The sequence below is a fragment of the Mycteria americana genome, chromosome 3, assembly GCF_035582795.1.
Source record: "Mycteria americana isolate JAX WOST 10 ecotype Jacksonville Zoo and Gardens chromosome 3, USCA_MyAme_1.0, whole genome shotgun sequence".
NCBI classification, from domain to species: domain Eukaryota; kingdom Metazoa; phylum Chordata; class Aves; order Ciconiiformes; family Ciconiidae; genus Mycteria; species Mycteria americana.
In genome coordinates, this window is record NC_134367.1 from 12,244,642 (window position 1) to 12,272,354 (window position 27,713).

Here is a 27,713-nt window from a genome sequence, read left to right on the forward strand (position 1 = left end):
AACAGTGACATGGAAGATTTGCAGGAAGAAGGCTGTAAAGCTTCACACAACACTTGAGAGATAATATTTTTTAAGAGTGTCTCCAAAGCATGGATCTGTGACTCATATTTCCCCAAAGAATAAGGTCCATAGATCAATGCAGGCTTATTACACTTTCTCACACAAAAAAAGCCAAAATAAAATGTTACAGTAATTGGCCATATGGGATTATTGAACTGAGTCAGTTTTCTTTCCTTTTTTTCCCACTCTTGTCTTGAACACCTTTCCCCCCACCCTCCCTTTCTTTTTCTCTTTTTTTTTTTTTTTTTTTTTTTTTTTTGGATTGTAGCTCAGATACTAACATTTAAATAGCAGTTAAGACGTCAGAGTAAGCTAGCGAAAGGCCAGAAGTTCAGCCAATAACCTCAAGATTTTTTCTTAAAAGATTGAGTCATGATGACCAATGCCATGAAATAGAGTACTATGTGAAAGTTCAGGGTGAATTGATCAGGGATTTAGATCAATTCATATTTTGCTTTTAACTGTGGCAGCTGCTGCTTCTTTTAATACACTTACTTAAGTTAAAGTAAGCAGCACATCTAGATGCTCTTTTGTTTATACAGTTCTATAAGATTTGCTTTGTAGACTGTAATATTGCAGTATTGGTTCCAGGAGGAAAAATAGTAGAAGAATTAGAATAGTCTAACCCTGGGTTCAAATCCCTTCTCTGTTTAGAAATGGAAGAATCACTGAGAGACTTATCCTCCAAATACCTTCAGTATGGACAATCATTTTTTTTTTTTAAAACACACAGAGTTTAGCACAGAGGTACTTCCCCAAGGATTGTTCATGTATTCCTATTTGGATGGACCAAAATGGACTTTCTCAGTGGAGTTTAGCACCTTGGATGAGAAGCATGTGAACGTAAATAAATTGTTTTCTGATCCTGCTGCTACGTATAAAACCTCGGTTCAAGAACATACGCTGTTGCTTAACAAAGAATTGCTCTAAATTCAAAATATGTGTTCTTAGCCTGCTCCAATCAACTCCTGCCTAATAATGGAAACACTTGAAATGCATTGCCCTATGCCATCAATTTTTCTTAACATTTATGTTCTGTTTTCAGAGATTTCCAACACTTCAGTCCTGATGAGGCAGAACAGTGTGGTTAATATCTCCTATCACAGTTCCCCAGACTTTACAAAGCATGCCATGCCTTCCCCTTCGTGTCCCAACTTTGCCTCCAAGAGCAGGCACTGGCCTGTGGAAGAACTGGATTTATTTTCTGCCAGGCTACTGGCTGCTCAGGAGAGGACATATTTTTAGCCTCTCCTCTGAAAGCTGTTTCACTTTTCTGAAAAAGTGTAAAAGATTCGCTGACTCAGGGAAGGAGAAGGAACATGCCTATAAGGGCCCGACTCACTAACCTTTACAGGAGATGCATGGCCAAGTAAGGTTTTCTGAGCTTCTGTCCCTGCCTAAAGGCCTGGTTTTGTACTTTGTCCATGTCTGCTCAAGCTAAATATACAGGCAGCCACTGGCACTTGAGATTCACCAGCCTGATGTAGTCCTCTAACCACTGGACTAGATAGTAACCTTACATTTTTGAATCATCTCTTGCACTGCAAATCTTTGTATGTCCAGGTAAAGTGGAAGAGCCTTAACCAAGGCTTTTGGGGGGATTGTTCTTCATTGCAAAGCAAAACCAGGTACAGGTCTCAAGATCAGGTAGCATCGAATGGTTCATATCCACTCTGCTTAGAACTAGGTCTACTTGGAGCAGAAGTGTCTTGGAAAGAACAGGATAGACCAGTCTAAAACAGAGTCAAGGAGTGCATTAAACAATGTTGATGAACAAGCATTCAGTACTTTAACTGCCCCTTTTGATTTAGTAATATCAATGTACTCAAGGATTTCTCTGAAAAGTTTCATGCTTCTACTTCAGGGCTTTAAATTCTTCTGGAGCCCAGGTCTCTCTCAATTAAATTATTCACTCTAAATTTAAGGGAGCAATTCAGCTGCTGAAACAGAGGCATTTAGTGCAATTTGAGACATGTTAGGATTTTATGTGGTTAACAGACAGCTACAGTCTGGGGTTTAAAAGGTTCATGCCCCTCTGGAGTGGCAGTTATGCTAGGTTAAGCTAGGTAGTTGGGCCACACGTCTTGTATGGGTATCTCAATGGATCTGCAATACTCAGCTTCAAGCAACTGAATCACTCCTTGGCTATATTTATAGAAAGGGTCAAACTTCATTTCCTTCAGACAGCTAGACTTCGGAGAGCTGCAATGTAGGTATCTACATGTGACCTCCACTTTTAGTCAGTGGAGAACCAGACACAGAGTCAGTTTACTGAATGTAGGCACACAGTGGCATTTGTGGTATATTTTTCTTGGCCCGCAGCTGCCATTCCAGAAAAAATGGATCTTCCACAGGTTCTCTGTCATATCTGCCAGCCCCATGTGGGTATTTCAGGTATACTCAGGTAGTAAAGATACTGACAGATAAATATTTTAAACAAATTAATTAAGCAAATGGTTTGCAGTCAATAAAGGAAATGGAATCTAGAGACCTGTCATACTCCTGCTAAAGAGCTACGCTGTCTTACATATTGCATTAACTTGCATTGATGATGGATTCAGTTCATTGGCCTGAACAGGGGCATCCTACACACCAGACCAAAGAAACCTTTACCATAGGATCTATGGGCATCCCAAGAGACAACTAATGGAGAGAAATGAGGACTCCTGGATATGACTTATTTCCTCTCAATGATTCCTAAATTAGGTTGAGTTGCACGCTAGAAGAGCCTATTTCTCAGTAGACCACAGAAACAATCTAAGGTGACTAGACCAGTCAAAACATCTTCAGTGCATGTATCTAAAGACAGGGGTCTTTAGAACTCCATTGTGAATTCAATTATCTCATGCCATTAGAGATACAGCAGATTGGCTAAGACATCTGCAAAGGGCTGGTAGACATAGCACAAAATCTACAAGAGACCAAAATCCTTCTGTGGGGGATTTTATCTGGAGGTCAACTAGTGCATTATGAATCTTCTCAAATGACACTGGAAGCCTATGTCTAGCAGCTGAATTGAGCCTTCTAAGGAAAACCAATGTCCTTTCATGAAGGATCCTCTGCTGGCTGCTGAGAGCTAACAGGAGTGTAGATTCAAGCTCAGTTTGACTTGATACGTTAGTGTCACTGATAATACTGATTTAACAATTCAAAGGTCTATTCTGACCATTGTGTCTGCAGCTGGTTTATAAGAAAAGGAAATGTGCTGAATCTGAAAGTAGTGCTGATGGTTCCAAAAAGCAGAGACGTAATTGAACTGATAATCATTCTTTACCTCAGCAATTGACTGGCTTTGATGTAAAAATTAAGTCTAAAGAAACTGACAGTTTCAAGGCTAAGACGTGAAAAATCCGTAAGTCTTTTAAAAATGAGCTCTGTGTAGGGATTTTTAAGAACAGAAATTTTCCTATATGAACTTGGAAAAATGAACTATTCAAATATTCTTCAAAACTTGGCTTCATGTTAAGTCTCTGAGATTCACAAAATAACCAGTTTTAAACATTATAAGAATAATTTTTATCCCAGAAGGAACTTCTTTTATAAATGATGGCCAATCAAAAATTATTACAAAATTTGGAAATCCAAATTGGAATGGAAACTGATTTAACTCATGGCATAGATGTCCTCTGATAACAAAACAATAACCTACAATATTTCAACTATCTTTCAAAGGTTTTACACGTTGCTGAACACATTTTGAAAACTTCTGCCGTAAAGACTTTATTGGCGTCACAATACTCAGTATAAATCTATAAAGATGAATCTGTTCAAACTTTATGGAGCAGCAGTGGAAATCTTTGAAGAACTGGGGACCCTTAAATAGAAACCTTGAGAAAAAAAAGGCACTAGGATTCATGAAACACTTGGGGTTGCTTTCCAGTAGAGTACTGGAAAGCTTACTTTATTCAGTTAACATACCACAAATGAAATGAATGGATAATACAGTACAGCTCTGCACAAAGTTGAAAAGGGCATTCTCAAGGAACTGCAGTCCCATCACTATGGTATTTAATACAGAATATAGTAAAGGACATGTTATAAAAGTAAATACATAGTGCTAAACTAACAGAGATAACAAGAATGATTTAGAAAGAAAAGGTCTTGGCTAACTTGATGCTCCAGGAGGCTGCAGACAAAGCTGATAAAACACAGCATAATTTATTTGGATCTTCAGAACATTTTGACAAAGTTCCATACTACTGGTCTCTGTTTAAGCTAAAAGTTGCCAGGATCTAGGGAAGTACATGGGAGTGGATAAAGCGCTGATGGAAAAACAGAAAACAGAGAAGCTATGTTAGATTGTGGAAAACTAGATTTACTGGGGCCCGACAGGGGTCAACATTTAGGCCTCTACTGTTCATGATCTATAAAAATGATATAGACTAGTAAAATACACTGACAGCACAATGTGGAAGGAGCCGTGAACCTACAATGTAAAGCTAGAAAAATTCAAAATTGTTTTTTGCTTAGCTTGCTTGTTTTCATTGCTCAAAAAGCACTAATAATCTCTTTTGCGCTAGCTCGTCAACACAAATGCATTTGAAGAATGCCTAAGCTATAAGGTAAATAAAGACAGGCCAAAAAACTTTTTGGCTCATATGCAAATACTGTATTAGCGTGCCTAAATGTCCTGTATTGCTTGGGGCAGTGCCAAAAATCAAATATATAACCCCAGGTATGACACGAGTGAATTCCCTAGTTTTATGTCCTTGTTTTTAAAGAGTTCATGACTCAGTAGTGTTAATACAGGGGTGGCAAACAGAGCTTGAAGTTACAGAGATAGCCTCAATGGGAAGAAGAAAATTCAAAACTGCAGTATTGGTTCATCAAGGTTCTTTCAGGATCCCTTAAAAATTTTAAGGCTTACTGTAACCCTAAGTTTGATTTCAGTGGTAAGCTATTAACAACATTAGTTTTGCAAAAAGTGAGTTCATTGTTACTACTGGTTGATCTTTGTCAGGCAAAGCAGTAGGACTAGATAGACTTACATGCAGTTCCTGACACGGATTTCTCTGTCCTCATAGGCAACAGAAATGTTTTGTGAAATGGTCATGCCAGTGCTTTCTTTTTCCAACCCATAAATTGTTTAGATTTCTGTAACTTTGGAGCAGGGATCATCTCTTCTGGAACACATATTTTTGTTTAAGTTAGTGGAGATCCCTACATTTGTAGATCCCTAAAGTTTGGTTCAGAATTCTGGTTCTTCTAGTTGATAAATGAAAGAAGTCCTTTAAAGAAAGGACTTTGAAACAGTACTGGCAGTGCTGGTTTCTCCATTTTTTTAGGTATAATACTATCTTCTGAAGCTAAGAGTTACCATGGAATAAATTACTTTTATTAATAAATTATTCATAGCAAAAGGAGAATCCGTCGAGCAGTAGATTGGGAATTGGAACGTAGCAGGGACTGCTCACAAATTTTTCTTTCAAATGACTTTGTATGAAGAAATTAGAGTTTCCTTGTAGCTTTTCTCTTTGAAAAGCAGCTGTTTTCCTAATAATAGCAATTGCCGAAAACAGTTTTCAATACTGGGGCACTATAGTGCTTTTTTCACAAGCTTACACTTTCTGTGGGGCTTTGCAAACCTTCACGTGCTGCAAAACCCCATAGTCATGTAAGTGGTCCCATTGAATACAACAGCATATACCATCCAGGAAGGGAACACAACCTATATGTGAAAACAGGAATGTGGGGCAATGATTTAACACTATAGGACTGAAATATTTAAAATTGCAACCACAATATGCTAGGCTTGTTTTTGATTAAATGTTTTGATAGGAAAAACACATTTCTTGACCAACTCTATATCTAAGTCATTGCGGAGATTCATCTGATTATTAATGTTTCTAGGTAAGCCTCACGGAGCAGCATCTTCCATACTCAACCTAAGAAATCTAACTCCAAACCAAAGTAAATGCAGTTTTCTTAGGCTAATGTTCTGATGTTCAGGAAATTGAATGTGACAATATACAAATAAAAATCATAGAATCATAGAACCATTAAGGTTGGAAAAGACCTCTAAGATCATCTAGGCCAACCATCCACCCAACACCTCCATGCCTACTAAACCATGTCCCAAAGTGCCACATCTACATGTTTTTTTAACTCCTCCAGGGATGGTGACTCCACCACCTCTCTGGGCAGCCTGTTCCAATGCTTGATCACCCTTTCAGTAAAGAATTTTTTCCTCATATCCAATCTAAACCTCTCCTGACGCAACTTGAGGTCATTTCCTCTCGTCCTATCTCTAGTTCCTTGGGAGAAGAGACCAACACCCACCTCACTACAACCTCCTTTCAGGTGGTTGTAGAGAGCAATAAGGTCTCCCTTCAGCCTCCGCCTCTCCAGACTAAACAATCCCAGTTCCCTCAGCCGCTCCTCATAAGACTTATTCTTCAGTGCCCTTCGTTGCCCTTCTCTGGACATGGTCCAGCAGCTCAATGCCCTTCTTGTACTGAGGGGCCCAAAACTGAACACATTATTTGAGGTGCGGCCTCACCAGTGCCGAGTACAGGGTCTCGACTACTTCCCTAGCCCTGCTGGCCACGCTATTCCCCATACAAGCCAGGATGCTGTTGGGTTTCTTGGCCACCTGGGCACACTGCCAGCTCATGTTCAGCCGGCTGTCAACCAGCAGCCCCAGGTCCTTTTCCACTGGACCTTTGTTTTCACATTTCCACTGGAATCCATGCCCTTTCTGGATATAGTCTCTAACCCGTGTTGTCCCCTGATCTGTCGTGCCTGGGAGAGTACTAATTGGCACATGACAAAACTGTGCCAAGGAGCATACTAAGGATTTGTCAATATAGATTATGGTATACCCATGCTCAAGCCAGTATCCTGTCCCTTCTTAGTTTACTCGTACAGAGGTAACTCACTGGAACAAAATTTTCCCATGTACTCATGGTCAGTATCTTGGTTAAGTAGTCCCAAGACAATGGAACTATCAGTGTGGAAAAGTTGACTATTTTGCTAATAGTGAGTAGAAATTCATAGAACTGGTTCTGCATAAATGCAGTATTAAAATATATACTTAAAACATGCACTTCAGCATGAGAAATACTAATTTCCTCAGCCCAGCTCTGGTTTTCTCTGAAATACCATGCTGAAGTGATGTGTATAATATTTTCAAATGAGAAGCATACATTTTAGATTGTGAAATACCACAACAAAGAGCTATCTAATAATATTTTTACTGGGTATGGAGAACTGAAAAAGATTCAGACCATGATTAGCAGAGCCAAATCCAGAAAGAGAATAAAATAAGGTTCTAATTAAATTTAAAAGACTCCGTATTATCTTGTAAAAGCTTGTGATGAAGGGAAAACAGCACAAACAGAATAGACAGCAACCACATCAGGTGTCATAGATGCCAAATCTTTCAAAGTCTAAATGACGTCCAAAATAAATCTATTTTTAATAGAATTTTTAATTCCTGATACGCCTGCCAATATTTTGGGGTAAGAGAGGCACATTCTCCTCTGAACGTAGATGAAAGAAGGATAGCTGAGGTGTATGGGAATTACATGACCTTGTTTGGATGAATAAAAAGCTGATATCGATGGAAGGGACGGCCAGTTGGATCCATTAGCTTTATAATACTGGACAGTTTCCTCCATCCTTTATTTGGCATGATGGCCTAAACCAATACTTCCGAAACTTTTTCCACTACTAGCCAAGAATCCTATTTTTTTAATTCCACAGACCAATAAGGTCTCACACTCTGGGCTGGGAACTGCTAACCTAACAGAGCATCAGGAAAGCCTGATACTTTTCATTTAATTAAAAGAATAATTTAACTGGAACCTCTGGAACAACTAGAACAACAAATTAGAAAAAGAAAGACAAATTTTCATGCCTGTAAAGGCTTATTCATGCCTGAAACTCAGGTTTTATATCTTAGACCTAATCTGGGATCAGTGTGCCAAAGGGTTTGTGTGGTTTTACAGCTATATCAATTAGTCTAAGGAAAGGTCACCTATAAATCTTACCTTTCTTATATCCTGTCATGCATTTTATTAATATTAATTTGTCCCAACCCATTCAAGTCTGTGTGTCATCACTGTCTATCACTGTCACTGATGCCTAGCAAAGATGACATGCTTGCAAAAGGAATCCAGGTGTGTATATGCAGGATCTTGTGCCACATTTCTTCTCCATTACTTTAATGATCTTAATCTTCTTCAAGTAAGCTCAGTGTGCCACAAAACTTTGCAGTGGAAGGAATGATGTAATATATATTACATGGTTTGAACCTTTAAGGGACTGGATGGAGGTGGAGTGAAGGATACTCAGATTCTCACAGGGTGAAGCCTTAAGTTTGAACAAATCTGCTTCATGTTTGATGTTAAAAGATTTGCAATTTGCTTTTGACATATTAAAAATGCAGAAGGAAATCCATGTAACTGTTTAAAGGGGACCAATAAAGAAGGGAATAAACTTGCTCTCAAGAGCAAAGATGGAGTTATACACAAGCCCTCTGCCAAGTCAAAGCAGCTTGTCAAGCCTACTTCTCCACAGCCTGCTTTTGAGCTCCTCTTCCCATGCCAAGTAATATTTTATTTTGCTTGGCATGAAATAGCTCCATATTTCGATGTCATTTCTTCTGTTACACAGGAGAGCTGGTTCTACTGGTGGGACCCTTTCCCAAATGAACACTGCTGACCGCAGTTTTGATGATGACAACATGATATCACAAACTTACCAATTTAACTTTGAGGTAGATGGACCATAAAATCTTGAATTTTCAACTAATATCACAGTTATGAGTTCAGAACAGCATAGGTGATAAGTTCTTGTCATGTTTTAACCCCAGACAGCAACTGAGCCCCACACAGCCGCTCGCTCACTCCCCCCCGGTGGGATGGGGGAGAGAATCAGAAGAGTAAAAGTGAGAAAACTCATGGGTTGAGATAAAGACAGTTTAATAGGGAAAGCAAAAGCCGCGCACACAAGCGAAGCAAAGCAAGAAATTCATTCACTACTTCCCATGGGCAGGCAGGTGTTCAGCCATCTCCAGGAAAGCAGGGCTCCATCACGCGTAATGGTTACTTGGGAAGACAAACGCCATCACTCTGAACGTCCCCCCCTTCCTTCTTCTTCCCCAGCTTTATATGCTGAGCATGACGTCATGTGGTATGGAATAGCCTTTGGGTCAGTTTGGATCAACTGTCCTGGCTGTGTTGCCTCCCAACTTCTTCTGCACCTGGCAGAGCACGGGAAGCTGAAAAGTCCTTGATTAGTGCAGCAACAACTAAAACATCTCTGTATTATCAACCCTGTTTTCAGCACAAACCCAAAACATAGCCCCATACCAGCCACTATAAAGAAAATTAACTCTATCTCAGCTGAAACCAGGACAATTCCTTTCTCCCATCAGTGAAAATGAGATTATGCCCACTCAAAGAAAGAACTTGGAAAAAACTTGTTCATCAAGCTGAAAAACTCACTCAGATGCTGGAATTATTTCTTTCCCCCAAATTCATATGTTATTCTTTCATCTTAACAACAATGACAGGCAGAAAAATAGAAGAATTATGTTTTCTTTGAAAACACTTTCCAATATATCAAACAGAAATGGTAGTTATATGAAATCTAAGATCATAAAGCAATAAATACTGAATAAAATTCAGTGATTAATGTCTTGAAGCTGAACTTTATTCAATTACATCAGTATAAAACTTGAATAATAAAATGTTTTTCTTCTTCCAACACTCGTCTTCCATCTGAGCAGAAAACTTTCTCAAGTGAGATCTACCTCTGCATTTATGCATTATGCAGTATTCATAAGTATAGACTTCAGACTTGAGTGAATACTTTGTGTATACAATTAGAAGACAATTGCATGTGTAAAGATAACAATGATACACCATTCCCTTTTTAAAAAAAAATCTTACACCACCACCACCCCTCCACCCATTAAAAACTGGCATTATGTCAATATGTACCCTTGGCATTACCCACTGGCATTAAGTACGACACTGGCATTAAGTACCCTTAACTAACCTCCACAGGTGAACTACTGGACCTGTCTTCAGCCTGAGGAACCTGTCATAGCTCTTAGAGTCTGCAGGTTGAAACTAACATTAACTGAGAATCCAGACCTGGGAGAGCTGGGCTGTCTTTTCAAGTCTACAGTGAGGCTGTGAAAAATGGATAAGAAAATCAGTCCCTTTTCTCCACAGAGAGAGCCCTTCAGCTGTCTGTTGAGACCAGTCTCAATGTCATGAGACTGGAGATGCTCATATTTATCTTATATATAAACAGACATACTGAGGCCAACCTGGTTTTAGGCAGTGTCACGGTAGAGCTAACAATTTTCTGATGTTACTAACTCAAAGATTAAAATAACAGCTTAGAAAGGTACTATGCTGTTCACTTTAGGAATCTAACCTGAGTTCAGTAAACAAAATTTATGAGTGGAAATTCAGCGTCTGGTCACAAGAGAAAGCAGGGTACCCCCCAAGGAGGATTCACAGTAATAACTTAGGTGGCTGAAGTTAAGGTAGAATGAATGTCACCCCTTGGAGCAAAACACAGCCCTTTATGGAACATTTAAGACATTCAGTCCTTTCTAAAGAATAGTAAAACAGAAATATGAGCTGTTAAAGGATTTGTTTATTTATTTGAGTCTAACAATGGATTTTTCAAGTGCAAGTATTTTGTAACCTGTGATACTTGGTACTTGAGTCAGGTTATCTTACGGCATAGCAGAAATCACGGGTCTTCCTTTTCTAAGAAAAACACCTATATGATCCAACTAATACAAGAGCCAAGATGATGCTGATATTCATAAGTTATCATCTATTATTTCTGTTCACTTGAGAATACAAACTTGCAGGGAATATTCAGATTTAAAGTGATATATCTTTAAAATCAGTGGCATGACATAAATGTCACATCATTTTCCATTATACAGTTATATGGGCTGGTGCAATATTCAGAACCAAATGTTTTTATTTATTCTGTAATGCACTGAACCACCAGAATCTTTTCAGATATCTGTGGATAATATGAAACAGTTCTACCCAAGTAAAATTTTACCTCAAGGTTGCCCATCTTTGAGGTACTGAGCATTTCCCACATCTGTCATGACCATACAAAATCAACTTAAATTCTTGTGTGGGCTTAGGATCCAATAAGAGGCAGTTCAGAGATACAGAATTTAACAGGTAATAGCTATTAATTGCTCTGCTGGTCTTGACTTGTAAAGTGGCAGAAAAATGTACTGTTTAAGACGATATTTACTTGAAAGCTATTGCAGCGTCTATTAGCAGCATGTAAAGAATACAATTAAGAGCACTAAATTCTTGTCTCAATTGATTGCATTTAAGTAACTGAAAACAAATGTCCTCAATATATGCTCCTTTGGCAAGATTATAGTAGTTTGATTATCTTACTACCATTGACTAAAAAAAAACCATACTGGCATTGAAGGAAGGCTAACAGTTGTTGAGCTCTCTTAGCTTCTCTTTCCAGCTTAACGAACAAACTTACTGCTTGGACATGGCTTTGCAATGTAAGTTGAGAGGTGGCTTTTGTGCTTTATGCTGTAAATATTTCTGTTGAAGATAAAATACTGTGAATATCTGCAGAACCACCATGTGTTTATCCTTCTCAGAAAGTATTCTGGAATCTCTGTGTGAATACTTCACTCTCGTCCAATTACATTGCAATCAGTGTCTTATTTCTTCTGAATTGTTGTATATTATTTATCGCCCATTTAGCATTCTTAAAGCTCCTCATAGTGCTTTGTTTTAATTTTATTAAGGCCCAAACTCATTAATTGTTGATCATATGACACTTTTTTTTTTGCACTTCTGAGACTCATGTTATAAGCATTCAGCCTGTTGACACTTGTGGTGCAGGTAATAACCCCAAGAAAGAAACAAGAAAAGATGATTCTTCTCCCTAGTAAGCACATATTATCCAGTCATTATTAGGAAGGGGATGTGTTTGTCAAAACTTGAAGCCCAGAACACATTCAGGACCCCTTTCAGCTCATGTCCAATTCTCCTGTGATCAGCCTGGACTCAGATCCCATACAACATTGCAGCAGGCAGTGCCAGGACATTTCCATTTTTAGAAAGGTGACTGAGCTGTCAACTCAGCTGTTGAACTTCTCAACAATAGAAGATATAGGAGAAATGGTTGGGCCATGCATAACGTGAGGAAGCAGCCATTCTGAAAATAAGCATGACTTACAGTGAGCCTTGAAGTGCAGATAGACTTGAGGTTTTCTCTTCACTATGCTGGCTGGGTTACCTCAAAGATTTCTTTGATAGGACTCCAATGTGTGCAGCCAGTGAATTTTTCCCCAAGCTGCCTTTGAAGGCTTCTTCCTACTTGGATCAAGATGTCAAAATGTCCTCAGTTCCTTTGACTCAGTTCCTGATTTAAGCAGCACTTGGCATATCTCCAGAAAGAGGTTAACTCCTGCTTCTTTTTTTGACTGTATTTTGCACTATGAGTTACCAGTACCTAGGCCACTCTCTGTACTTTTACACAGCAACTTGCACCTATAGCAAGCAGTGAAAGCAACAGGAAGTCAGTTTTGTGCACAGCTGGATTTTACTGGGTTCTATAGCTATTGAATTTCAATTTTTTGATCCTAATCAGAGTTCACATTACACCTGCAGTTTAGAGAAAATTCCAGATGTGAAATGAGTCAAAGATGTCCTTGTGACCTGTCTTGTCAAGAGATCTTCCCTGTGATATCCTACCTAATTGTCTCATATAGCCTCGGTCTCTGGTTCAAAGGACCCTCTCTCCCTCTTTTCTTCCTGAAGCCTTATCAGGTGAGTGAAGCTACATCCTGAGCCCATCTCAGTCACAAAAGTACTTCTTCTTCTCACATGATGAGCACAGAATATAACACAAAAGTGATCTCCTGGATCAGCAGGCTACAATCAGCCACCATATCACACAGCTCTGTTAAGCTTATCAAGCTCTGTTTTGAAAATAACTGAATTTGATGTCTCCCTGGACTCTTACTGAAACATAATGCATGATGAGGTGAGAGGAGAATGCCTTAATTAGACCTGTAGTTCACTACAATTTTGAATATCTTCCCCTCTGGACAAATCCTGTAGGACTGACCAAACCCCCAAACTTAGAAGATCTTTCCTAACCAGGGTTTTTCAAAACCTCAGGATTACTTACTAAGGGGATCTCTTTTTCTTCCACTGACCCAGCACTGCATTACAATGCCACAGTATGCTACTGTAAATGCTGTTTTCCAGATGAGATACAAAATCAGATTTTTACCAGCTATGGTCATTAACACAGCCTTGTCACTGCTTGAAGATAATTCCAGTTTGGACAGTTACATTCCTTTTGGGTATGGGGTAAATTAAAACAGTCTCAAATGAGGATTATTCTGTGCTGAATGTTTGTTTTATGTTTCATGTCACAAATCAAACAAGATAAAATGTAGCCTTAAATAGTGTTTGGAATATGATACCATCGATAGGTCTCTTGGGTAGTCCTCTGGGGAATATCTCTTTAGACAAAGCCTTGCTGGGGACAAAGCTTATAAGAATTTATCCTAGAGAAAAAAGTTTTGCTATCTCTGTCTTCCTGATATACCAGGAATTTTTCCAATTGTGAAGACATCGATGAAACTACATCTTTTTTTGGATTGTGATAAGCACACCCCTTTAAGAAACTCAGTCTTTATGTTTTCTCAGTTCTTCTGATTCTACTATGCTTTCCTAAAATATTTCTTATCATGTGCAGGCAAATTTTGCTTGCACAAAACATCTTGCAGTCCTCCCAGAATGCATTTCAATAGTGAATGAGGGCTCTCTGTATGTTTAAAGCCAGATTCCCTCAGCTACATTTGGAATTTCCTCCCAAACCACAAAAAGAGAAACAACTAACAAATGACATTTATGGCACAATGTATAACACACACCAGATATATATGACATTTTTTATTTGGACTTTTCTAGCTAAACAGAAGCAAACAAATGTTTTATGAAATTCTCTATGGTTGCTATGGTTATCTCTATCTTAATATCCACAGCCAAAAGGATTATCTCAGGTCAAGACCTTAGCCCAGTGAATGCCCTTATTTAAACAGTAAGGTCATTTAGGAAAAAAATAAGGACCAAGAGACGCAATAATATTTAATAATAATTGGTGAATTCTTGGCTGAATTGCTTTGCAGCTGAACACCATGCTTCTGGTCCCAGTGCTATTTTCCTCTAACCTTCCAGAACAGTGGGTGTGTCGGCTGCAGGTACACTCCTTGTATTCAGGCTCTCCATCACTCCTTCTTGAAATGTGGAAATCTCTACTCTAGCTGTCCTGGTTTTCAGGTACCCTTGCCCCAGGTTTGACCTGGAACTTCAGTGCCCTTTCTCCAGGTTTGAATATTTGCAGGCATTTGGGGCAACAATTTAAGTACTCAGAAACTACTTTGTACAGACACTGCAAAATTGGGACTTGACTAAGTCAGGACTTGATTAAGTCCCCCACTATGAAAGACAGTCAGAAATGGAAATCAGGAAACAAAATACATTTATAAATATATATATATATGCAGGTTTCCATGTAATCAAGGTACTTCTGTCACAATCTGTATCCTGCTGTGGGGCTGGCATCAGAATACCCTGTGTGTATTCTAATATAGTAGTATCTTATTGCTTGAATGGACATATAAGATAAAATTTTTAGGTTGATCTAAAACCAGCTATAACTCTAGTGATCATTTCAGTAAGCACCAATTCTAAGTTCCGCTAAGTAGCTAAACACTAATTCCAATTTAAATTGCTCAAAACTAAGCAAGAATGTGTTTCTGAAATTCCTATTAAGATCCTTTTAGCGTTTTGGGCCCAAAAGTACTCCAGAAAAATCTGCCCTCTTATTTGTGTATTAAAACATCAGTCAGAACCCAGCTGCCACTTGCACCAAAAGCAATTATTTCAGTTGGGAATGTAAAGGAATGGACCTGAAACCAAAATCCAGTTAAATAAACTTCTTGATGTTGGGAAATTCCCTTCCTGCCACTCTGATATTGGCCATATGCTTGGTGGTTTGCTGTACCTGAAAAAGAAAACCATCAGGAGAAACAATGGGAGTAAGTTTGTAATTAGCTGATATACAAGCTTTAAAACATTACTTGGGAGGGAAAAAGGGGGTTTATTATTTTTTTTTAAAGGAAAAAGAAAAATGAGGAACAGATAGTGCAAAACAGTTTAGCTTCCTACACAGTGCAATCTCTCAGCGAGTTCATCTTCTTTTATGTCACTTGAGCGAGGCAGAGCCTTTGTGTAGAAGAGTTTCCAAGGAGAGAAGCAGAGGGGCAAGGAGGAGTAACACTTGTGTTCAAATTGAATCCAGTGGCATTTCAGGAAAAAAAACGTAGAGCAGAGTTGTGGCAGTGATTAAGAAAATAATAACCCCCGCCCCAAGTCATGGCACATGCTTCCCATATGTTTCCCCTGGGCATTTGCCAGATACAGCAGGATCTGGTGACATTTCTGTACAGCAATTCAAGGCCTGAAGGGCAGGTCTTGAATCTTCCTGCAGTTGATAGGGTCGTGGTGGGGTAGGGTATTGAAATGAGTGCCTGCTTCTTGTTTGATTTCCCGCTGAAAGGAGAAGCATTAAATAAAGCTGGCAAAAAGAACTCCCAACAGCTTTCTGTCAGAAAGTGTATTTCTGTTAGAGTTAAAAAGCTGGATGAAAAAATGTCCTCTTCTATGAAATTTGGCCTTAAAAAGGTAGAAAAAGGGAGAGTCTACTTCAGTACGTTCATTCGGCTCTCGAGTGCACTTTTGAAATGAATCCCCCGTTTGTTCCCACTTACTACACTCCGGTTCACATCACGGAGCGGTCTCTGAGCGAGAGAACTGGATTCCTTTCAGATTAAATTCAACTGGAAGATGTGCTCCAGAAGCACAGCTAATGCACTCCAAACAGTTACGAATGTTTAAACCATGGGAACAGACTAAAGCTAGTGTGAAGCAAACCCCCCGAAAACGTGTATAGTACAGATGTCAGGTCCTGAACACCAACAGCTTCTCACTGCAGACCCACTCCTGGGCTGCACGACTTGCTCATGTGGACACGGCCAAAGCCTCCCACTCCAGCTTTCCAGAACAAGCTGTTTTGATTTTAGACTGACTCTTTGCTTGATTTGGTTTTAATATATAGTATATTATATAATACAAAACTGCAAACAGTAATACAATGCTTTGACTGACCTCAAACCATTTTCATTGTCTTTCACGGAGTCCTTTGAAATAACTAGGTTTCTTTCCAAATATGAAAGAGGACAATCTGTGAAATCTGAAAATCCTTTGCAATTCTAAATTCCTGTCTTCCATACAGCTGCACAAGAGACCTGGATCTCCTTATAAATGAATACCTTTGTACTTTAAACCTCTGCAACATCCGGGCCTTGTTCAATCTGAGGGCCAGACTGCCGTGTGTAATGATAAATGATGGGAGGAAGCTGCTCCTCCCTCTGGTATTCCCTATAGGACCAGCCATACATTACAGATTTCCTCCCTCCTCCAGCCCCCAGTCTGTTGTGCCCCCATAGAGCTAGCAGCTCCTTGCACAGCTAAACCCTGCAGGTTACTGTCTTTGAACTGGCAGCCTGAGCTGAGTATTTATGAAGGGAAATGCCTGTCTCACACCTATAAGAGATGACTACTTCAGCCATGAATCCTGCTCTTCACTAGGCAACATGTTCCCAAAACTGCCTAATTAAAACAAAAAGAAAAAAAAAAGAAAAGAGGTTTTTTACAATGGCAAAACAATGCTTTAAAGATTTGAGTGTGCTCTAATTGCCTACATTGCTGTCTCTTTAAGCCAAGGAATGGACCCATGCTCACATCTGGTAGTCAAAACTAAATGGAACCAGCTGAGAGAATACCCACTAGGAATTAAATTGTACAGAAGATGGCTAAGCCAGAAGGACTTAAGTGAAAGGCCCTTTTTAATAACTCCCTTGCTTTGCACTCATTCCTTTTGTTTACTTTGTTTATTTTTGTAATAAGCAAAAACAAATGAAAATGTCCCAGTTGTTAGCATTTAGCAAAATGTGTCCACTGTGCATTTAGGAGCGCATTTTCCATCCCATTTCACAATAAGGACGTCATTCATGGCCAGCAGTACATCTATGGAATGTTGGCCTGCAGCTTTATGAATTGATTTTAAACTGTAATGGAAATATACTGTATGTGCACAGTAGCCAAATCTTCCAATGTTAATAACTGGGACATTTTCATTTGGTTTTTGTTTATTAAAAAACGAATGGGAGGCCTAATCCTGGGAGTAGCCATTTGACTCCTTGTGTTGAAACCGACCATAACTGCCTGCTTATAGAGCTTTCTTTAGCATGGTCTGGCTCCGGCCACACGCAGCTTCCTTTTGGTTGTTTCATAAACTGCCAAACCATGCAGGGAGATGGACTGATGTCTTGCTTTCATTTTGCTACAAACATGTTCTCTACCCAAAGCTTTTTGTCAAGTTGGTAGTTTCTCCCCTTTTTTGCCAAAATTTGTAAACAAGTTTTTTCACTAAATTGGAAGTTGCAAGCAACAGCCCAGTTCAGCCCCTCTCCAACTCTAGAACAATTCTAACCAAAGTAAATAGAAACTATAAAACTGAGTATCCAAAGATCACAGAATCACAGAATCACAGAATCATACAGGCTGGAAAAGACCTTTAAGATCATCGAGTCCAACTGTAAACCTAACACTACCAAGACCACCACTATACCATGTCTCTAAGCACCTCATCCAAACGTCTTTTAAATACCTCCAGGGATGGCGACTCAACCACTTCCCTGGGCAGCCTGTTCCAATGCTTGAGAACCCTTTCAGTGAAGAAATTTTTCCTAATATCCAGTCTAAACCTCCCCTGGCGCAACTTGAGGCCATTTCCTCTTGTCCTATCACTTGTTACCTGGGAGAAGAGACCGACCCCCACCTCTCTACAACCTCCTTTCAGGTAGTTGTAGAGAGCGATAAGGTCTCCCCTCAGCCTCCTTTTCTCCAGGCTAAACAACCCCAGGTCCCTCAGCCGCTCCTCATCAGACTTGTGCTCCAGACCCTTCACCAGCTTCGTTGCCCTTCTCTGGACACGCTCCAGCACCTCAATGTCTCTCTTGTAGTGAGGGGCCCAAAACTGAACACAGTATTCGAGGTGCGGCCTCACCAGTGCCGAGTACAGGGGCACGATCACTTCCCTAGTCCTGCTGGCCACGCTATTTTTGATACAAGCCAAGATGCCATTGGCTTTCTTGGCCACCTGGGCACACTGCTGGCTCATATTCAGGTGGCTGTCAACCAACACCCCCAGGTCCTTCTCTGCCTGGCAGCTTTCCAGCCACTCTTCCCCAAGCCTGTAGCGTTGCATGGGGTTGCTGTGGCCCAAGTGCAGGACCTTGCACTTGGCCTTGTTAAACCTCATACAATTGACCTCGGCCCATCGATCCAGCCTGTCCAGATCCCTCTGCAGAGCCTGCCTACCCTCCAGCAGATCAACACTCCCACACAACTTGGTGTCATCTGCAAACTGACTGAGGGTGCACTCGATCCCTTCGTCCAGATCATTGATAAAGATATTAAACAGAACTGGCCCCAACACAGAGCCCTGGGGAACACCGCTTGTGACTGGCCACCAACTGGAGTAAACTCCGTTCACCACCACTCTTTGGGCCCGGCTGTCCAGCCAGTTCTTTACCCAGCGAAGAGTATACCCAGTGAAGAGTACACAGCGAAGAGTACACAAGATAGAACCTTGCTCTGCACATACATAAGAAAATCTTTTATTAGCAAGACCTCTATAAGATGTTACCATTCATTGATAATTGAGGGAATTACCCCAATCACCCAAAATATTGAAGAGGGAAAAATAACAGATTTTGAGCACTTATCACCAATAACAGACAGAAATGTAATCAGAAACAGCTAACAACACCTTTTAAGACTGTCTTGTTGCTTCCAAATTCAGAGACAAACTGTCAAAAGCATTATAGGAAAAAAATATTTCTATAAAGGAAATATAAAAAGGGAAATTTACCACTGATATTACTTCTGGAAAGGGAGCTGATTCTATGTGATACATAACAGTATCATGCCACAGTATCCACAGTCTATAATATAGCTAAACTTTCTTTCAAAGAAAAGATATAAGAACTACAGGGTTGTGGGAAGCTAAATATTCCTACTGTGAGTCTGATGTGAGTTCATTGTTTTCTGAATAGGAACTGAATCACTTAGAGCACCAATTATTTTTAATGCAATTCTTCCCTATATTTACACAGTTCAGATATTTGTTCCTCATATTCAGGCATAACGTCTAAAAACTGTGAACCTTCAAACCATCTTACAAACATAACCTGATTAGCCGATATTGACCATTATGTAGTTTTTTGTACGTGGTAACTATTAACATTGAGAGAAGATGCTTGCTTATGTTTTCTCCTTATTACCGATGTTTATTTATAACACTCCTTCTCCTCAAAGACATGCTAGATATAGGTCATGACCTGCTTGCACTATGCCATGTACAGACTGAGGCAAACATGAGAGTCCTGTCCTTGTGAGCTCAGCTTGGCTTTAACAAAAGTGGAAAAAGTGTTTTGAATGAACAAGTTTCTGAGTAACATCAATTCACATCAGATTCATTGTACTGAATCTACTATCCCGTATTGGCACCCTTCAAGTTTCACAAAGGCCCTAGTGCAAAATCTTACCTCTTTTTAACTAATTTTAGTCGGGCTACAGCTAGGAGAATGTAGTGAGTTGTATAATAATATAAACAACTATTCTTATTGGTGAATTTTAACTGGTGGAAACCTTTTTTTGCATTGCAGAAAAAGTGATACAAAAGTAGACCCTAATGCATAAGGATATCAGACTGCAAGGGACCTCTTGGTGATCCTCGGAGTGTCACAGGGAACCTGAATTTATAATCCTTTCCTTAGGTAATGTACTGGTAGTTGCTCTGAGAGGACCTAGGGGAGAATACACTTGTCCCTTGGAGAAATTTAGCTCTGCTTCTTGAAAAAAATCCAAACAAACAAAATGTTACGTTTCAATCTGGTGGAACAACTTCATAGGAAATCCCGGCTGTGGAACAGCAGCTCTCAGCCTCTGGAGACTTTGCAAAAGCTTGCTTTGAGCTACCTCACCTCAGGCCTCACAGTCTTGAGACTGGCGTAAAGCAAAACCTCTGATGAGGGGGATCTAACTCCAAATCCGTCAGCTACAGCACCTCTGGCTGTCCCAGTGGTGCAGCGCAGCATGAAGCAAATGAGAAAATAACTCAAGCTCCCAGTCCAAGGAGCAGAGTTTTAAAACTGTGCTCTGCAACCTTGCTTGCAACAAACAGTGCTTGAAACATACAGTGCTGCATGCATAGGTGGGGGACAAAATCCTTTTGCCCTACAGGCAAATGCTTGCAGGAGCTAGGACATACTGCTCCAATAGTGTTGAGGGAAGACAGTTACCCCTCTCATGCTCATTTTGCTGGTGATGCTGGTGCTTAATGCAGAATACTTGCCCTAGTGCCCTTGCGGTCTTCATGAGATTAATTCTCTTGGGCTGAAAGTGGGGAATTTGCAACATTGTTTTATTCTTTTCTTCTCTGAAAAGAATACAGATATCTCAGAGCACTTCTCTGTCCTATTCCTTACTATTGCTGTGGCTCTATGCCAGCAAAAAATAGTGCTTCAGCCTCTTATTGTGATCCTGTGCCAAGTACAGCAATATGAAGGAAGCATCAACATAATCAGCACAATGTAGCGTCTCTGAGCCAGCAGGGATATGTCACAGCTTTATGTAGAATTCCCTATCTTTTTATTTTATTATAGAGACCACAGACTGGGATATTATGGGTCACTCAAAGGTCATGTTACAAAAAGCAGCTTCTTTTTGGAAAGATGAGCCCCTTTTTAATATCCTATTAGATTATTTTCCTTCACTCAGTTGACTGCATGAAGGTGCAGGATGAATGTTTGTTTTCTGAATTCCTTAAAAATCTTCTCTTCGTCCTGTACTTTTTCCTCTTTGGCACCTGTTTGGAAAGAGGAACTTCTGCAGTTTAGACAAAGATTTATCTCCCTGGCCCCACAAATACAACAGTCTTTGGCTACTCTGTTAACTGATGCACCCAGTGAAAAGCAGTAAGACTTGGACTCTTATGTGCCTAAATTACACATATATATCAGATTTGTGCTTCGGAGTCATGCTTGTACATGTGAAATTTTCATACTTACTGCAACACTTACATTCCATTATAAAACATTTCTTATCTCAATAGTTCCCTTTTGCTTGTTTCTCCTTCCACACCTCAAGGACCCTCATGCCCTAATACTGCATGAAATAATATGCACATAGTCTCTTGTCTCCATCAAAAGCCAGTGGAATTTAGTTACTGGCATTTCTTGTATTCATAGGATTCTCTGTGCAAGATCTGGAGCTACGATCACTAGGGTCTAAGTCAGTGACCAGGATTGCTGCCTCAGCTACACAGTTTACAATAAATGTCACAGACACCATGATGCTCTGGGTTTCTGAACTAACAATGGATGATATAGACACACCACTGTAGTGCCATGGTTCTAATTTTACATTGTACCAAATGATAATGCAGCTACTTGCATCTAGAGAACAAGTCCGATGAGGAGCGGCTGAGGGAACTGGGGTTGTTGAGTCTGGAGAAAAGGAGGCTCAGGGGAGACCTTATGGCTCTCTACAACTACTTGAAAGGAGGTTGTAATGAGGTGGATGTCAGTCTCTTCTCCCAAGTAACAAGTGATAGGATGAGAGGAAATGTCCTCAAGTTGCGTCAGGAGAGGTTTAGGTTGGATGTTAAGAAAAATTTCTTCACTGAAAGGGTTGTCAAGCATTGGAACAGGCTGCCCAGGGAAGTGGTGGAGTCACCATCCCTGGAGATATTTAAAAGACTTGTAGATGTGGCACTTAGGGACATGGTTTAGTGGTGGACTTGGCAGTGCTAGGTTAACGGTTGGACTCAGTGATCTTAAAGGTCTTTTCCAACCTAAATGATTCTATGATTCTACTATTCTACTTGTTGCTGGATCACTCATACTTCTCTTGATACTACATTTTTACACTCCTGTGCTCTTTCTGGCCCAGTCCTCCCCTCTCTTTTCTGCCTGGACATGTTGTGGCTCTGCCACTCTCCTTCACTTCTGTTCCTCTCTCTAGAGCTGGGACAATGCTATATGATAACCTTTTGGTTCCAACAGCACAAAAGAAGAGCAATAGTGTGAATTTATCAAGGGTGAAATTATGCCTGACCACCCTGATTGCCTGCAGTGGCTTGGTGGACAAGGACAGAAAAATGGATGTTGTTTAGCTTGAATCCAGGAAGGGCTTTGACACAGACTTCCAGAACATCACAATAACCGAACTGGTGAAATATGGACTGCACAAATGGATGGTCATATAGGTGAAAGATTGGTTGAACTACCATGCTCAAGGGGTTGTGATCAGTGGAATGAAGTCCAGCTGGTGGTGGTTACTAGTGGTGTCCCGCAGGGATCAATATAGGGCCCAGAAATGTTTAATGCCCTCATTATTGAGCTGAACACTGGGATGGAATACACCTTCAGGTAGTTTGCAGTCTATATCAAATTGGGAGGAGCAACTGATACACTGGTGGGTGGAGCTGCTAGTCAGAAGGACCTCAACAGGTTGGAGAGTGCTCTATACTAGACCCTCAAGAAGTTCAAAAAAGGCAAATGAAAAATCCTACATCTGGGATGAGTTAACCCCATGTAACAGTGCAGGCTGGAGGCCAATTGGATAGAAAGCAGATTTCCAGAAAAGGACCTGGGGGTCCTGGTGGACAGCAGGTTGAACACGAGCCAGTGGTGCTCATGTGCTCATTCCCTACTGGGAATGGTCCCTGGATCATGCTAACTTCTGAACCATGTTTGGGCATTGTTTGGGAGAATACTAGTTGGCAAGTGCCTGAAACATGCCAAGGACACTTCATAATTTAACAGTATACATGATTACATGCCAGTGCCTGGGAATGATCCCTGGCAGCATTTAGTTGATTAGTGTAGACCTAACCTGTAAGTCTGCAAGTTGAGAGAGAGGGAGAGTGTCAACATGAGGTTCCCATCCCACAAGTGGAAATGGAAGAGAGGAGTGTATTTCAAGGGTTCTTTTCACCCAAAATCCCTTGTCCAACAGGTTCAATAGTAATGTTCACACTGTGAGGTGTAGTGATAGCTTCTTTGGCATTGGCATCATGAAAGATTCAGGCAGTACCATCCAGCACCAATAATCTGAACTGGGGGCAGGTCAATACTTCCTCAAAGTTTCATTTCTGCGTCTTCCTCTCTGCTGACCATAACTCTAGTCTATTCCTGTTCAAGCACATTTTGTGTCACTTTTTTTGTCCAGCCTACAAATCATGTGTGGGTGATTTTTGAAAAACAGCTTGGTTTGCCCAAGATTTTCAGGTGTGTAACATACTTTTTATTATTGAAAGGTCCTGGCACTACTGTACAAGTATTTATGTGTGGGTCATGAACGGGAACAGTACTGTAGGACTTTTCATCAAGGATCGATGCATGCCCGGAACTCTTGGATATGTCTGTTTGCACCGTGAAATTCAGTCATGGGACAGCCAAGGTTTTCCAAACAGCCTCAGACTTAATATATTTTCACAATAAATCTAATGCTTTCAGGAATCATTGGACTCAGCCTATATATGGCAAAAGCTGCTGTCACCTGGGTAGTCCCCGTGCTGCACAGTGACTCCTCCTTCTTCTACCCAAGGAGGGAGCTGGGGCAAGCTGCCCTTCTTGCTCCCCATCGGGTGGCTCTGACTGCTTTCCCTTTCTTTTGTTTTTGGCAGTAAGGTTGCTCTGTGCTGAAACATGTGACTGTAATTGTACACAACTGCCCATGGACTATTACAATATATATTAATTTAAACAGGAATGAGATTAGGTTTACAAGCTATCCCCTCCCCCATTACATATTTGTTACAATTTCCTGCTATTGTTGTAGATTTCTTTTATGAAGCAAAAGATGTAGAATTAACTGATGTAGAATTTGACGCAGAATTAACTGAACCTGCTTCACATATTCAGTTTTTGTTGGCAGTGGTTTTATGCTCCTGGCTTTGGCCTCAATGCACTACATACACCGAATGGGAATTTTCAAACATTAATATATACATTTTAAATAAAGAAGAAAATATAAACTGTAAGCCCACCTACTGCTTGTATGGCAAGACTTAATAGGGTGATTTCTTAGCATGCAGGAGCATGGACTTAATTATAAAAGTGCTGTAAATCCACTAGTGCCCTACAGTTGGTTTTACATGCACACACATACACACATATTTATGTATGTACAGAAGCTTCTATAGCGAATGGAAAAGAATTAAATTTATGTCAGATGCTTGCTCTCCGAGAAACCGATAAGAAAAGTCTGTATAGGTGTATGCAATTGAGATGGCTAGAAAGATGTTTTATCTTTTATAAAAAGACTGAAATATTGACATTTCATAATTTCTTAACTTAAAAAATCAAACTTTTTCCTTTCTTCATGGCTTTGTGCTTTCCTGCCTTCCTTCTTGCCTGCCTGCCTACCTATGTACCTTCCTAGCTTCCTACCTTCTTATTTTTCTTCCAGTGGAATAATTCAAGAAAAAAATTAAGAACCATAGAAAATCATTAAAAAACCCCCACCTTCTCTGTTTCTTTCATTTTGTTTTGGCAAAGTGTGCAAAAAGGTTTATTTCTTAAGGTATTAAGTTTAGAAAATTCTTCATATTTTCAGAGCAAGAAGTATAGATATGCATTCATGGTTTGTCAGCTGAACAAAGGGAAAATGGGGATGGGGAAAAAAATCAGTTTCCCAAAAGAAAAAATAAACTAGCAAGAGTGAATTTTCTTCCCCCGCTTCACTTTAATTCATTGTTTATTGATGTTCTTGTACTTCCTTTAGGAATGGTAGATAATTCAAACCACAAAAACTAGAAAAAAGGTTTGTAACTATGTTTTTTTTCTGTTGAAAACATTAATCACAACTATTCTTTATGAAAAGATTAATTCTAAAGATCACCAGACTGATTTTTAAGCAGGTTTAAATTCAGACACTGATGATGAATTCAGAGATACATTTGCTGGATGATGCTCAGTTTGGTTGCTGGTTTTGTAAAATGATGGTCTCTCTCTTTTTGCTGATGCCTCTCTCTAAGGAGGGAGAGAAATAATGTCTTGGATCCATTCACTCTAACTGTAACCTCTTATCTGACATTCCTGTATCAGGATTTTAGCTTTCCTAAACTACCCTTGTAATAAACACAGAGAGATGAGCACTAGCACAAGATGATCCAGATCTGAGACTGACTGTGTTCACTGTCATAGTAATTACCATATTTATTAGAACTTTCATTTAGTGTCTTTGCAAAAAAAAAACAAACCCAAAAGCCTACTACAGTAACATTTCTTTTCAAGGTGAGCTAAAAGAATGATGGATTTGGTTAAAAATAAATGAACTATTTAAAAAGGTTGTCTTGCAGATAATTATTAGCACCTAACTGTACAACCCTGATTTTACTTATGCTACATCATGCTCTAGACCAGCTGTTACTAGCTGGTTTGAAGAAAGAGACTTTGAAGTTATTTCTGCAGGTACCTGATTTTACCTCAGTAGAGGTTAAAAATGCAGTGTGCAGAGAAAAAATAGTAGAAAATTATCTGAGACTGAAGTAGAAAAAAATGATAGTATAAAATCATTATACTTCCACATCTTGACAATAGCATGTTGTTCTGATCACTTAGGGCAGAGAAGGTCTAGAGTATCACAGAATACCATAAATTGGAAGAGACTTATAAGGATCATCAAGTCCAAATCCCTGCTCCTCATAGGACTACCTAAAATTAAACCATATGACTAAGAGCATCGTCCAGATGCTCCTTGAACTCTGACAGGCTTGGTGCCATGACCACTTCCCCAGGGAGCCTGTTCCAGTGACCGATCACCCTCTCAGTGAACAACTTTTCCCTATCCAATCTGAACTTCCCCTGACGCAGCTTCATTCCATTTCATCGTGTCCTATTGCTGGTCACCAGAGAGAGGAGATCAGCATCTCCCCCTCCGCTGCCCCCCATGAGGAAGGTGTAGACTGCGATGAGGGCACCCCTCAGCCTTCTCTTCTCCAAGCTGAACAAACCAAGAGACCTCAGCCACTCCTTGTAAGTCTTGTCCTCGAGGGCTTTCCCCATCTTGGTCGCCCTTCTCTGGACACACTCTAATAGTTTGATGTCCTTCTTATATTGAGGCGCCCAAAACTTCACACAGTATGCGAGGCGGGGCTGCACCAGTGCAGTGTAGAGTGGGACAACCACCTGCCTCAACTGGCTAGCTTGATGCACCCCAGGACACGATTGGCCCTTTTGGCTGCCAGGGCACCCTGTTGACTCATATTCAACTTGCCATCAACCCAAACCCCCAGATGTCTTTCCACAGGGCTGCTCTCCAGCCTCTTGTCCCCCAGTTTGTCCATATAACCAGGATTACCCCATCCCAGGTGCAGAATCTGGCACTTGGTCTTGTTAAATTTCATATGGTTGGTGATTGTCCAGCTCTCTAGTCTACCCAGATCCCTCTGTAAGACCTCTCTACCCTCAAGGGAGTCCACAGCTCCTCCTAGTTTAGTATCATAGGCAAACTTAATGTACATTCGATTCCTGCATCCAGATCATTTACAAAACCATTAAAGAGCACTGGACCTAAAATCAAGCCCTGTATACACAGATAAGGAGAACAAGGATGATCATGTCTATGAATGAAGCTGACCTAGGTTCAATATTTAGGTATAAATTCAGTTCTTCAATACGGGACAAGTTAAAGTGATTGGAAGATAGATTACAACCTTTTTTGTTTTTCTTTCCAAAACTTTCCCAAAGAAATAATTGACACAACTGTTGGAATGGGTTTTTTGCCACCTTTTGCCTTTTTGAAATGTAACATACTGAAATTGCATTAAGAAGGGGCCTTATGAGAATTGGAATATTTTTCATTTTTTGCTACCAAAAAACTTTCTTAAAATTAGAAGTTTAAAATATTCGACTTGGAAATACTTTACTTCTTTTAAAAATGATGCAATGTTCCTTACATAATGCACAAAAGGTTTTCATCAACTTGTTTTGGGCTCTCACATTGCTGTATATTGCATTATTAAAGCTGGGTAACACCGAAGTAAAATTTCACATAAAATTTATTCAAAATATTCCTTCCTTGTTTTTTTTTCCTTGTTCAATTTGTGGGGCTTTTTGAAGGAAGAGAGGGTTTGTCGGAGAGGGAAAGGAAAAAGTAAGCTTTTGTACAGAGCAGTTCATCCCAAAGTTGTCATTCAAAATAGTGCAGACTGCCAGTGGTGGCCACTTCTCTCTGCTGGCTACTAAGGGAGCTGGATGACTGGTCCAGACGTACGTATCTGAACTGCCGATGTCTAAAGGTAGGTGAGCTGAATCCTACCCACTGGTACTGTCTCAGCGGAACAAGAGGGAGCCCAGGCTTCCTCTCATGCTTTTATTTGTAGCACCATGGTTAACGATGAGATAACAAGACTCTGCAGGGCACTGGTCTAATTAGCTTGATAGCAAGTGACATTTCAAACAGGAAAGTGCT